We start from the raw sequence: 10,666 nt of genomic DNA, 5'->3' as shown, positions 1-10,666 counted from the left end.
GCATCCCGCCCCCCCCCCCAGGTCCCTGATGAGCAGAACGTGAACAGGTGCTGGGCCCTGGTCTACGATTTCTCTTCAGCAGACGATGAAGATGAGAAGGCGAGAGCCGCCCCATCTCGCCCCACCCCAGGGCAGCGGCCCCAGCCGCCAATGACACGGAGCCCAAGGGCCCTGCTGGAGCCCACCCCCTCGCTCCCTGGGTTTGCCACGGGAACAAAAGGCTCTAATTCGCGGCATCGCCGGCACTGCCGCCGCCCAGCGGTGGCGCCATCCCTGGTTCAGGCGCGGATCTGCCCGGGAGTGGCGGGCAGGAGCCACCGCCCACCTCCGTGGCTCCTGGCGAGGAGCAATCGTGTGGCCAAGGCGGTTTGAAGCCAGAATCGTCAGTCATGGATTATCAGCGCCCTGGGACGCTGCTACTTTCTGACGTATGTAAGCCCCAAACCCTGCTTCTCCCGCACCACGCCCAGGACACCCCGCCTCTAACCCAGCTGGGCTGGAGACCCAGGCGGCCATGCCCGGCCTGGCCTCGGAGCTCCTGAGCCGAGCGCAGGGCACCAGGGGCAGAGCGCGGCTGGGGAGTGGCTTCCGGGGGACAAGGGCAAGTGGCACCAGAGAATGCACATGGACGGCGTCCGGGCACCAGGACGGGCGCACGCCGGGCAAGCCTGCGCCTGAGTCCTCTGTGCCTTTCTGTCCAGCAGGGGGCACCCTCTGGGACTTGTCTGTAAGAGACACAAGTCCTGGCCTTGGTCTCACCACCAGGCCGCCCTGGAGGAGCAGGCCCTGCTGAGCGTCTGGAGGGCAGGGCCTGTGGGTGGCCTGGGCAGGGCCTCCCACAGCCCCCCACCTCCCACCGCCTCCCTCCTCCCACTGCACGGTGTCTACCGAGTGCCCACTCACACCAGGCCCGGTCCCAGGTCCTGGAGCTTCTTCCAGGAAGGCGAAAGACAAGGAAGCAGGAAAGTAGAACCACTGCCAGACTTGGAGAGCACAGGGTAACAGGAGAGCGTCCCATGCCCCACCCACTCTCCCAGGCAGGGTAACAGGAGAGAGCGAGTCCCATGCCCCACCCACTCTCCCAGGAGGGGTAACAGGAGAGAGCGAGTCCCATGCCCCACCCTACTCTCTCAGGCGGGGTAACAGGAGAGCGGCGTCCCACGCCCCACCCCACTCTCCCAGGCAGGGTCCCCGGATGGATACCCTGCACTTGCTTTATTCTGCATTGCTCAGTGCCCCCAGTCGCTGAGACCAAAAGCCCCAGAGTCGTCCCCGGCCCTTTCTCTCCCACCCACTACCTAACCTGCTGGCAAACCCATTGGCTCCGCCTTCAAAGTCATCCCAGACCCAGCCAGCCCGTCTCCCAGGGCTGCAGGAAGATCTCCCCACCCCATCCCCTGCTCCTGCCTCTCAAGCCCTCCAGCTGCTGTCTGGTCCCCACCCACAGCCAGAGCAACCCCCACAAACCCAACGCCCGGCCCTCCCACACCACACGGCTGCTGGAAGAGCTTCCTGGCTTCCTGTTCTGCTGGTGATGGAGCTGACGTCCCTGCGAGGGCCCAGGAGCCCAGGTTCCCTCCCGGGACCGGCCGCAGCGCTGCGCAGACCTCCCGGCCTGCTCCCTCCACTCCGGCCAGGGCCCTGCAGCACTGCTGCCTCAGCCCCGCCCCCAGCCTGACTCTTGGCAAAGTCTTCAGCCAGTTCCAAGCAGAAGCCCATCCTCCAGCCCCTCCCCACCGCCCTCCCCTGCTTTATTTCTCTCCAGACCACGCACCATCTGCTCACATCGTGCCGGAGGCACTTGAGGCCCTGTCTGCCTGTCTGCGCTGTGTGTTCTGCTCACGGCTGTGTCCCTGTGCCTAGAACACTCGGGCCTGTGTCCAGACACTCGGGACACCCTACGGATAAACAGGTTCTACCAAGTCAATCACCACCCACCCAGGGTCCTGGGCCTTTAGATGGCAGAAAAGAAAGCGGGTGCACACAGACTTCTCCGTGAACGGTCACAGCAGCTTGGCTCCTAACAGCCACAGTCTGCAGGCAAGCAGAGTCCATCAGCAGCAGGACAGACAAAGACGCCGTGGAAAACGCACACCACACACTACTGCTCAGCAACTCCAGGAAGGAGCTGAGAACTGAGAATTCTCCAGCGAGGCCCCAGACGCCTCCTCCCACAAACACCGTCCATCAGCTCTGCACAGACACAGTGAGCAACTCCCTGATGGCACCCGTGGGCACCCAAAAGCAGGGAGATACTGGGGGACTGACTCCTGTGAGATGGCAAAGGACCCAGATGTGGGGGAGGGGTCTTCGTGTTTGATGGCATTTACCCAGCAGGCACTCGGGCTGTGCTGCCCAGTGGGGCTCAGTCCTCCGTAGTGTGGGGAGCAACCCGGACTGGACTGAGTTACTGGAATTAAGACTTATTCTATGCATCTGCTCTCCCACAATATGGCGCTGGGAGAGGAGGAAACAGCTTCTACGCAGCTGCCTCTTGCCAACTTGAGTGATGACCTCCAGGAGCTGATCCTGCTCCTGATTGGAGGAGAGCAGCGTACTCGGCGTGTGGGCAGCCGAGTTGGGATTGGCGGAGGAGGACTATAAAAGAGGAGAGAGACGGCATGCACCAGGAACATCTAAGGGGAACATCTAAGGGAACACCTGTGCAGCCCCCGAGAGAGCCGGCCGGCGGTGTGCTGCTCCCCTGCGGAAGTGGGGAAAGCGGCAGGGGGAACCGCCCTTCCACGGAGGTGGAAGGGACAGTAGCCAACCCGGGAAGAACCAGCAGCAAACCCGGGGAGGGCCGAGCAGACGAAAGAACAGCGCAGGGTCTTGTGTCGTTCCTCCACGAAGAGGGGGAGCGACATAATGGTGCCGTGACTCGGATATGAAGCCTAGGCAGGGCTTAGTGTCGTTCCTCCACGAAGAGGGGGAGCGACACGTAGGAACCTGGGGTCTCGGGGGAGGGTGTGGGGCCATCTCAGATGCTAGACACTGACAGGGGGCGAGGAAAAGCCAGCGACAAGGATAACAAATCCTGTGTAGGGGTCTCACCAGGCAGATAACCAGCAGCCCAGCAAATCCTACTACGCTGAACTTGGAATCAGCCAGAGGCTTAGAGAAAAGCAATACTTTTAGGGACAACAGAACAGGATCCAAAGTGTCTACAGCATATCACTCACAAAAGTCAAGATACACGCCAAAATATCTGACATGGGAAAAACACGCTAGAAAAGAACCAGCCCCAAGGAGGCCCAGATGTTGGGGTTGGCTCAGCGCTCAAGGGTGTCAAGGAAAAAATGTTCATGACCGAAACCCCAGAGACAAAAACAGAGGATCGGAAATTTAAGATCTGCTCCAGGAGCTAAGAAGCAGATTACAAAATTCAGAGCAGTCAACTCAAAGACAGATGCGTAGAATTTACTCAACCTGGAAAAGTGTGGCAGGCAGTTAAAGTAGTGACAGCGGCTCCGGGCCCTGTGCCTGCACAAAAAAGAGGAGGCGAGAGAGGGGACAGGGTGGGAAATATACCAACATCTGGACGGGTACCCGGTTTGGTAACAGCATCAATTTACAGACCCAAGAAGCAGCCAAAGCCGGGGAAAATAAAAATGAAAAACAAAATGAAAGTCAGCCACCAAGGCGCTTCTTGGTTAAACTGCTAAAAACCAGAGAAAGAAAAATCCCCAAATACAGCCGGAGGGAAACCACACATCGCGCGGGGGAGCCATGATTTGACTGACAACCAACTTCTCCCCGGAAACAATGGAGGCCAGTAGACGGTGGAAGGGCCTCTCTGAAGCCCTGGGACATCTGTCAGTCTCTCTGAGGCACTGGGACATCTGTCAGTCTCTGAGGGCTGGGACATCTGTCAGTCTCTCTGAGGCACTGGGACATCTGTCAGTCTCTGAGGGCTGGGACATCTGTCAGTCTCTCTGAGGGCTGAGACATCTGTCAGTCTCTCTGAGGGCTGGGACATCTGTCAGTCTCTGAGGGCTGGGACATCTGTCAGTCTCTCTGAGGGCTGAGACATCTGTCAGTCTCTCTGAGGGCTGGGACGTCTGTCAGTCTCTCTGAGGGCTGGGACGTCTGTCAGTCTCTGAGGGCTGGGACATCTGTCAGTCTCTGAGGGCTGGGACGTCTGTCAGTCTCTGAGGGCTGGGACGTCTGTCAGTCTCTCTGAGGGTGGGACATCTGTCAGTCTCTCTGAGGGCTGGGACGTCTGTCAGTCTCTGAGGGCTGGGACACCTGTCAGTCTCTCTGAGGGCTGGGACGTCTGTCAATCTCTCTGAGGGCTGGGATGTCTGTCAGTCTCTCTGAGGCACTGGACATTCTTGCTCCAGAACACTGTGTCCAGTGTACATACCCTTCAGTAAGGAAGGCGTAATAAAGATGTCTTCAGATCTCAGAGACCTCAGCGCCCCCATTGCCAGCTGACCTGCCACACAAAGGATCTGTTACAGGACGTTGTTCCGGCTGGAGCGGAACAGCTGCACACAGCAGCTCGAATCTTCCGGAAGGAGCGAGAAACACTGAACATAATAAATACTTGGCTAAACATAAAAGCCTACTTTGTCCTTAACTCCCTTAAAGCACATTTGATCACTTGACGATCGTCACGTCGTGCTATAGGGTTGATAACTGATGTAGGCGCTCACGGACGACAACCACAGCAGAAGAGGGAAGGAGGCACCAAAAGTCCCTGCCCCCGATTGTACCTGACGCGGCAAGTGCACCGGCGAGAGCTGGGACGCACAGCATAACCCTACAGCGACCACTAAAACATGATGCACGGGCAGAAGCATAAAGTCCACTGACCAAGGCTGAAAAACAGCCCAGGAGGGGCCGGCGCCGTGGCTTAGCAGGTGGAGTCTCCACCTGTGGCGCCGGCATCCCTTACAGGCGCTGGCTCGAGTCCCGGCTGCTCCACTTCCGATCCAGCTCTCTGCTGTGGCCTGGGAAAGCAGTGGAAGATGGCCCAAGGGCTTGGGCCCCTGCACCCACGTGGGAGACCCGGAAGAAGCTCCTGGCTCCTGGCTTCAGATCAGCCCAGGTCTGGCCATTGCAGCCATTTGAGGGGTAAATCAGTAGATGGAAGACCTCTCTCTCTCTCTCTCTCTCTGCCTCTCAAATAAAAATACATCTTTTTTTAAAAAAAGATAAAATAAAAATGAAAAGCATTTCCGAATGAGACATGATTTAGGCAGCACCTTGGGTGAATCTCGCCAACCACAAGACACAAACACAGGTGCACCTGCTACCTGATGCAGCCAGAGGACACCCTGGGACAGCAAGCCAGCGTGCTAGCCCCATGAGGGACAGGGACACGACTAGAAATGGGAGCGAGGGATTTCCCAAGGAGATGAAATGTCCAGTACCTGCTTTGTGCCACGGCTGCACACTCGTCAAAACTCACCAGGTTATGTAACTAGGAGCTGCACACTTTATGTAATTCTGCCAGAACTGAAAAAAAGGAACTAAGCTTAAAAAGTGGATTTGTGTCTCTGTGTTGGCCCTGATAGCTCCACCCACTCTCAGGCCAGGCCTGGACCACGACTCACCCCAAACAGACACAAACACAAAGCCACAGCAAAGCGGCCACGGCCCAGGGCACCTCAGGCCCCTCTGAGAAGCGTCTGTGGAAGAGAGATCAATGAGGGGGAGGAGCCAGTCATGCAAATTCCTGAGGAACGGCCGGGCAGGTGCAGGGGCAGGACAGCGGCACTGTGAGGCCCGACTGCCCAGCCCTGTGTGCTGCACTGTGCGGGAACTCAGTCCAGGCAAAGGGAGGATTGAACGTGACCGCTGCCGCACCACTCAGCCCTGCCAGTCCACATCCTCAAAGCCCATCCGAGTCGCGGGGAGCTGCAGCACGTGGAAATAGTGGCAGAGCCACACTCCATCCCTAAGAGGACGGTCAGCAGCTTGTTCTGGCCAGAGAGTGGTTTGGGCAAGAGCTGTGCACAGACTTCAGTGTTGGAGGCCGATTTACGAGTGAACATCCACACACCCATCCAAGTAGAAAGATCAGATTTATTTACAAAGACTCCGCCCCTTAGAAGCTTACAACCGCAGCACCGGAACAAGGCGTCCGGGCAGCGCGTGCAGCATCGGGAAGCAGTCAGCACCCACTTCGTTTGTTTTTCTTCTTCTTCCGTATCCTTCCCTCACTAATCCCTTACCTGACCTTAGCCTCAGCAGTGCTTGGCAATTGGCAGAGGCAGATGTTCTTCAAGTTGTCTGCGCCCTGGCCTGGCCAGGGCCATGTTCCCACACACTTTGACTAGAACGTGGGAAGAACAGACGGCGCCCCCATCCCCCAACGCCCTCTGTGCTCACCCGAGGCTGTGCAGACTCATCTCCTCATCCCGTTTACTTCTTGTCCTTGAGTCAGACTTTTTCCTTCTATTTTTAATAGTACTTTTTCATTCTCTTTACACATCTACAACACCTTGAACTTCTTTTTTTAATGATTTATTTATTTATTTATTTGAAAGACAGAGTTACACAGAGAGAGAAGGAGAGGCAGAGAGAGTCTTCCATCCACTGGTTCACTCCCCAATAGGGCACAGTGGCCAGAGCTGCGCCCATCCAAAGCCAGGAGCCAGGAGTGCTTTTTTTTTTTTTTTTTTTTTTTTTTTGGACAGGCAGAGTTGGTTCACTCCCCAAATGGCCTCCATGGCCGGCACTGTGCCGATCCAAAGCCAGGAGCCAGGTGCTTCTCCTGGTCTCCCATGGGGTGCAGGGCCCAAGCACTTGGGCCATCCTCCACTGCACTCCCCGGCCACAGCAGAGAGCTAGACTGGAAGAGGAGCAACCAGGACAGAATCTGGCGCCCCAACCGGAACCCCGGGTGCCAGTGCCACAGGCAGAGGATTAGCCAAGTAAGCCACAGCATCGGACAAGAGCCAGGAGCTTTTTCCAGGTCTCCCATTTGGGTGCAAGGACCCAGGGGTTTGGACCATCTTCCACTGCTTTCCCAGGCCACAACAGAGAGCTGGATCAGAAGTAGAGCAGCCGGGTCTTGAACCGGCACCCACATGGGATGCCAGCACTGTAGGGAGCGGCTCTACCCATTATGCCACATCACTGGCCCCAGCACCTTTAACTTCTCAGCGAGCAGATGTGTGTGCAAGGGGATTGCCCTGTGGCGGCCACAGCCCAGCTAGAATGGAAGAGAACCTGAGAAACACGCCTGCGTCCGTCCCAGTGGCCCCATCTGGAGCCGGCGCGAGCTTCCAAGGTTTGTGAGCTCAGATCTGCGAGGGCGAGGGTGGGCCAGTGAGTGCACTGGGCGCTTCGGTTGAGCCTATGGCAAAACAGGAAGTGGGGAGGCGGACCTTGGCCCCAGGGGCAGTGGCACGTTTCACGCATCTGAAGCGGCCACCATCGGCCTCAGAGCCGGCGACGCTGCCCCTGCACCCCTGACACAGCTGTGGGTACCCCCGCCTGGACCCACTCACTCAGCAAACATGACCGCATGCCAGGCTCCCTGGGCCTCGCCTCCCTCCTTTGCTGCCATGGCGACAGCAGCCACGCCCACCTGCAGGGTCCGAGCACGCTAACTTCCCCGGCCGTCCCTGCCCTGGGCAGCCACAGGCCTTCCCGCTGGTCCCCTTCCTGCCCCTCTGTCCCTTCTCCGTGAGCAGCCTCGGGAAGCGTGAGCAGCGTCGTGTCACCCACCCGCGTGGAGCCCTTCCCGTCCCACACGGAGCCAAGCTCCACCCCACAGCACCACGGCCCGGCCCCGCCCCGCCCTGCAGGGTCAGACTTGAGGACCCGAGACACGAAGGAGTGGCCCCAGGTTTGGAGGCCTCGGTTTTCAGTTCAGTGTCACAGACAGGTCCCCAGATGCTGTGGGACCTGCCCCGAGGGCGGGCTTGAGATGAGAGCTGGTTTTCCAGGCGCAAGTGCAGAGAGAGAGACAGAGAAAAGCTTCTGGCTGGGGAGCCAGGGGAGGCCCCTGCTGGGACAGGACGGGGACTGCGAGGGAGGGGCCCAGGTCACAGCCCAGGCCATCCACTGACCCTCAGGTCAGGCTGTGGAGAGTGCACGAGGCAAGGCTCAGGGCGTCCATGCCAGGCTGAGAAGCTTCGGCTTTCCTCTCTCTCTGCCACACGGGCTCAGGGACACCCAGGGAGGGCTGGGAGGGGGCCCTGGGGTGGGCAGTCCGGGGAGGCAGCCCCCGGAGGTGGCCACCTGCTCCTTGCTCTGCTCAGCCTTCTGCCTCGGCGAGCACCCAGCCCCCAGACACCACCCACTGCCTCCCTGAACCAGCCACCTCCGGTCCAAAATTAACTTGGGAAAATATTTTGCAAATCCGTGGTGGCAATAGCTTAATTCTGGAGGCAGCTGAAATGCCACACACGATGCGGGTGCGACCACCGCTGACGTCTAGGGAGGTGAGGACCATGAAAACAGAACCGGGTTGATGAGCCTGGATTCGCGTCACGCAAGGACGAGCGGTTTGCCTCCCTTCCACTTCTGCTTTCCAGCCAGCACAAGGCGTGTATAATCGAGTTACCCTTTGCCCACGCATCCAGACAGCAAGGTGAAAATACTGTGCTGTCGTCCTTGCAACATCGGGAACGTGGGATCTTAAGGGAAAGTCAGTTGCGTGTATTGAATGAGCCAGTGGAAGCTTTGCTCTTCTGTTCAGCTCCAGAATTCACCAAAGACCACGCAGGATCAGCTGAGCCCGGGCACGGTCCTGTGTGTGCGGTTTGACCGCGGCAGGATTGTCATCGTGTTGTCCGTGGACCCGCCCACCGAAGATCAGTTCGGCAGTGGTGAGTGACAGGGCTCCCATCCCGCCCACCGCTGGCAGGTGCCAGGGCCCTGGCTTCACGCGGAACCGGCACTGCCCCCACCCACCCACCGCACACACTGGACCCGGGGAGGGGCTCACGGCCTCCGAAATTTCCCGCCGGGCAGGTTCCAGGTTCAGACTGTGCTGAAGGCGGCCGGCGGGGCGGGGGGGGGGGGAGCCGGGGGGCGGGGGAGCCGTGCGGTGATGCTGTCGGCACGCGTTCCCCCCAGCACTGCCTGGAAAAGGTGCCGTGGGCCCGGCAGCCTCAGCCAACAGAAGTTCATTCTGCAGGGCTCTGGGCCTGCACATCTGGAGCCCTGGGGGCGCCGTCTGGCCCGTGCCTCTCTCGGCTTCTGCTGCCTCCCCCCGGTGCATCCTGGGCCTCTTTTCCAGGCCCCCAGGTCCCCTCCGGTGACCTCATCGCAACCGATGACATCAGCAAGGACTGCAAGTCCGGCTTGCAGGTATCAGGGGTCAGGACCCCACGACCCCCGTCAAGGTGCTGGCGTAGACGTGAGTTGGTGGGGGGGTAGAACAGATTCAGCCCTTATTCCACAAACCTCACCCAGCGAACCCCAGGTTGGGGAGACCAGGTGGGGAAACCGAACCTTCTGGGCACAGCGCGGAGGAGCAACCCACAAGCCCAGGCGGTGAGCACCGTGCCAGGCCACACGTGGCGCAGGTAGACAGGAGGCCCTGGCGTTACAGCTGCACGGGTTGAGCCCGAGCTCAGCGGCTCAGGGGCCCCCGGGGACAGTCGCGTCCCTCTCGTCTTGCTTTCTGAGAGGTGAGACGGGAACCGTGGTGGCGCTCGGCTCTTGCACTGCCGCGGGCGCTAAGCGGGCACTTCCCACCCTGACCACACGGCACGGGGTAAACTCAGTGACCCTCGGCCACCTGCCTCGCAAGCCTCCGGCCCACGTAAGCACTCAAGAAGCGTCACTCATTCGGCAAACATTCATCAAGCTCCACCCGTGAAGCCCCGGTGCGTGGCTCGCTGTGCTGGCTTGCCAGGCTGCGGTTCAGGTCCGAGACGAGCAGCTGGAGTCCAGGAGCCGGCCCTACACTGCCCACCGCCTTCCTGCAACCTTGGGTCCCCTGGCCTGATCCTGCAGCACTTCCGTCTCTGCCCCTGATGTCACGGGGTCCCCCGTGTGTGTCTCCTTTTCCTCTGCTTGCAAGGACACCAGTTGGGGCTGGCCCTGTGGCGTGGCAGGTAAAGCCGTCGCCTGCAGTGCCGGTATCCGGTATGGGCGCCAGTTCAAGTCCCAGCTGTTCCACTTCCAATCCAGCTCTCTGCTATAACCTGGGAAAGCAGTGGAAGATGGTCCAAGGCCTTGGGCCCCTGCACCCGCATGGGAGACCTGGAGGAAGCTCCTGGCTGCTGGCTTCGGATCAGCCCAGTTCCAGCCATTGCAGCCATTTGGGGAGCAAACATGCAGATGGAAGACCTCTCTCTCTCTCTCTGCCTCTGTCTCTCTGCCTTTCAAATCAATAAATAAATACAAAGAGGAAGGAAGGAAGGGAGGGAGGGAGGGAGGGAGGGAGGGAGGAAGGAAGGGAGAATATAAAAAGGACACCAGTCTCCTTGGGTCAAGGTCACACCTGAACGACCTCACATTACTGATCACGTCGGCAAGGAGCCTATTTCCAAAAGAGGTCACCCGGAAGAACTGGGGGGTTAGGACGTGAGCAGAAATCTGGATGCACGACTCACATCAGCGCCCACAACCTTTCTTTCTGGCAGGCGGCCCCAGGCCCCTCGGCGCAGGCCCCCGGCTGCCCACTGCCCCCAGCACATCCACCTCCCTGGGAGGGGGGGGCTCTGCAGGCTGCAAAGAGGCGGTGACCACGACC

This window comes from Oryctolagus cuniculus, chromosome 2 (genome assembly GCF_964237555.1).
Source record: "Oryctolagus cuniculus chromosome 2, mOryCun1.1, whole genome shotgun sequence".
NCBI lineage: Eukaryota > Metazoa > Chordata > Mammalia > Lagomorpha > Leporidae > Oryctolagus > Oryctolagus cuniculus.
Note: the sequence above shows the minus strand (reverse complement) of the source record.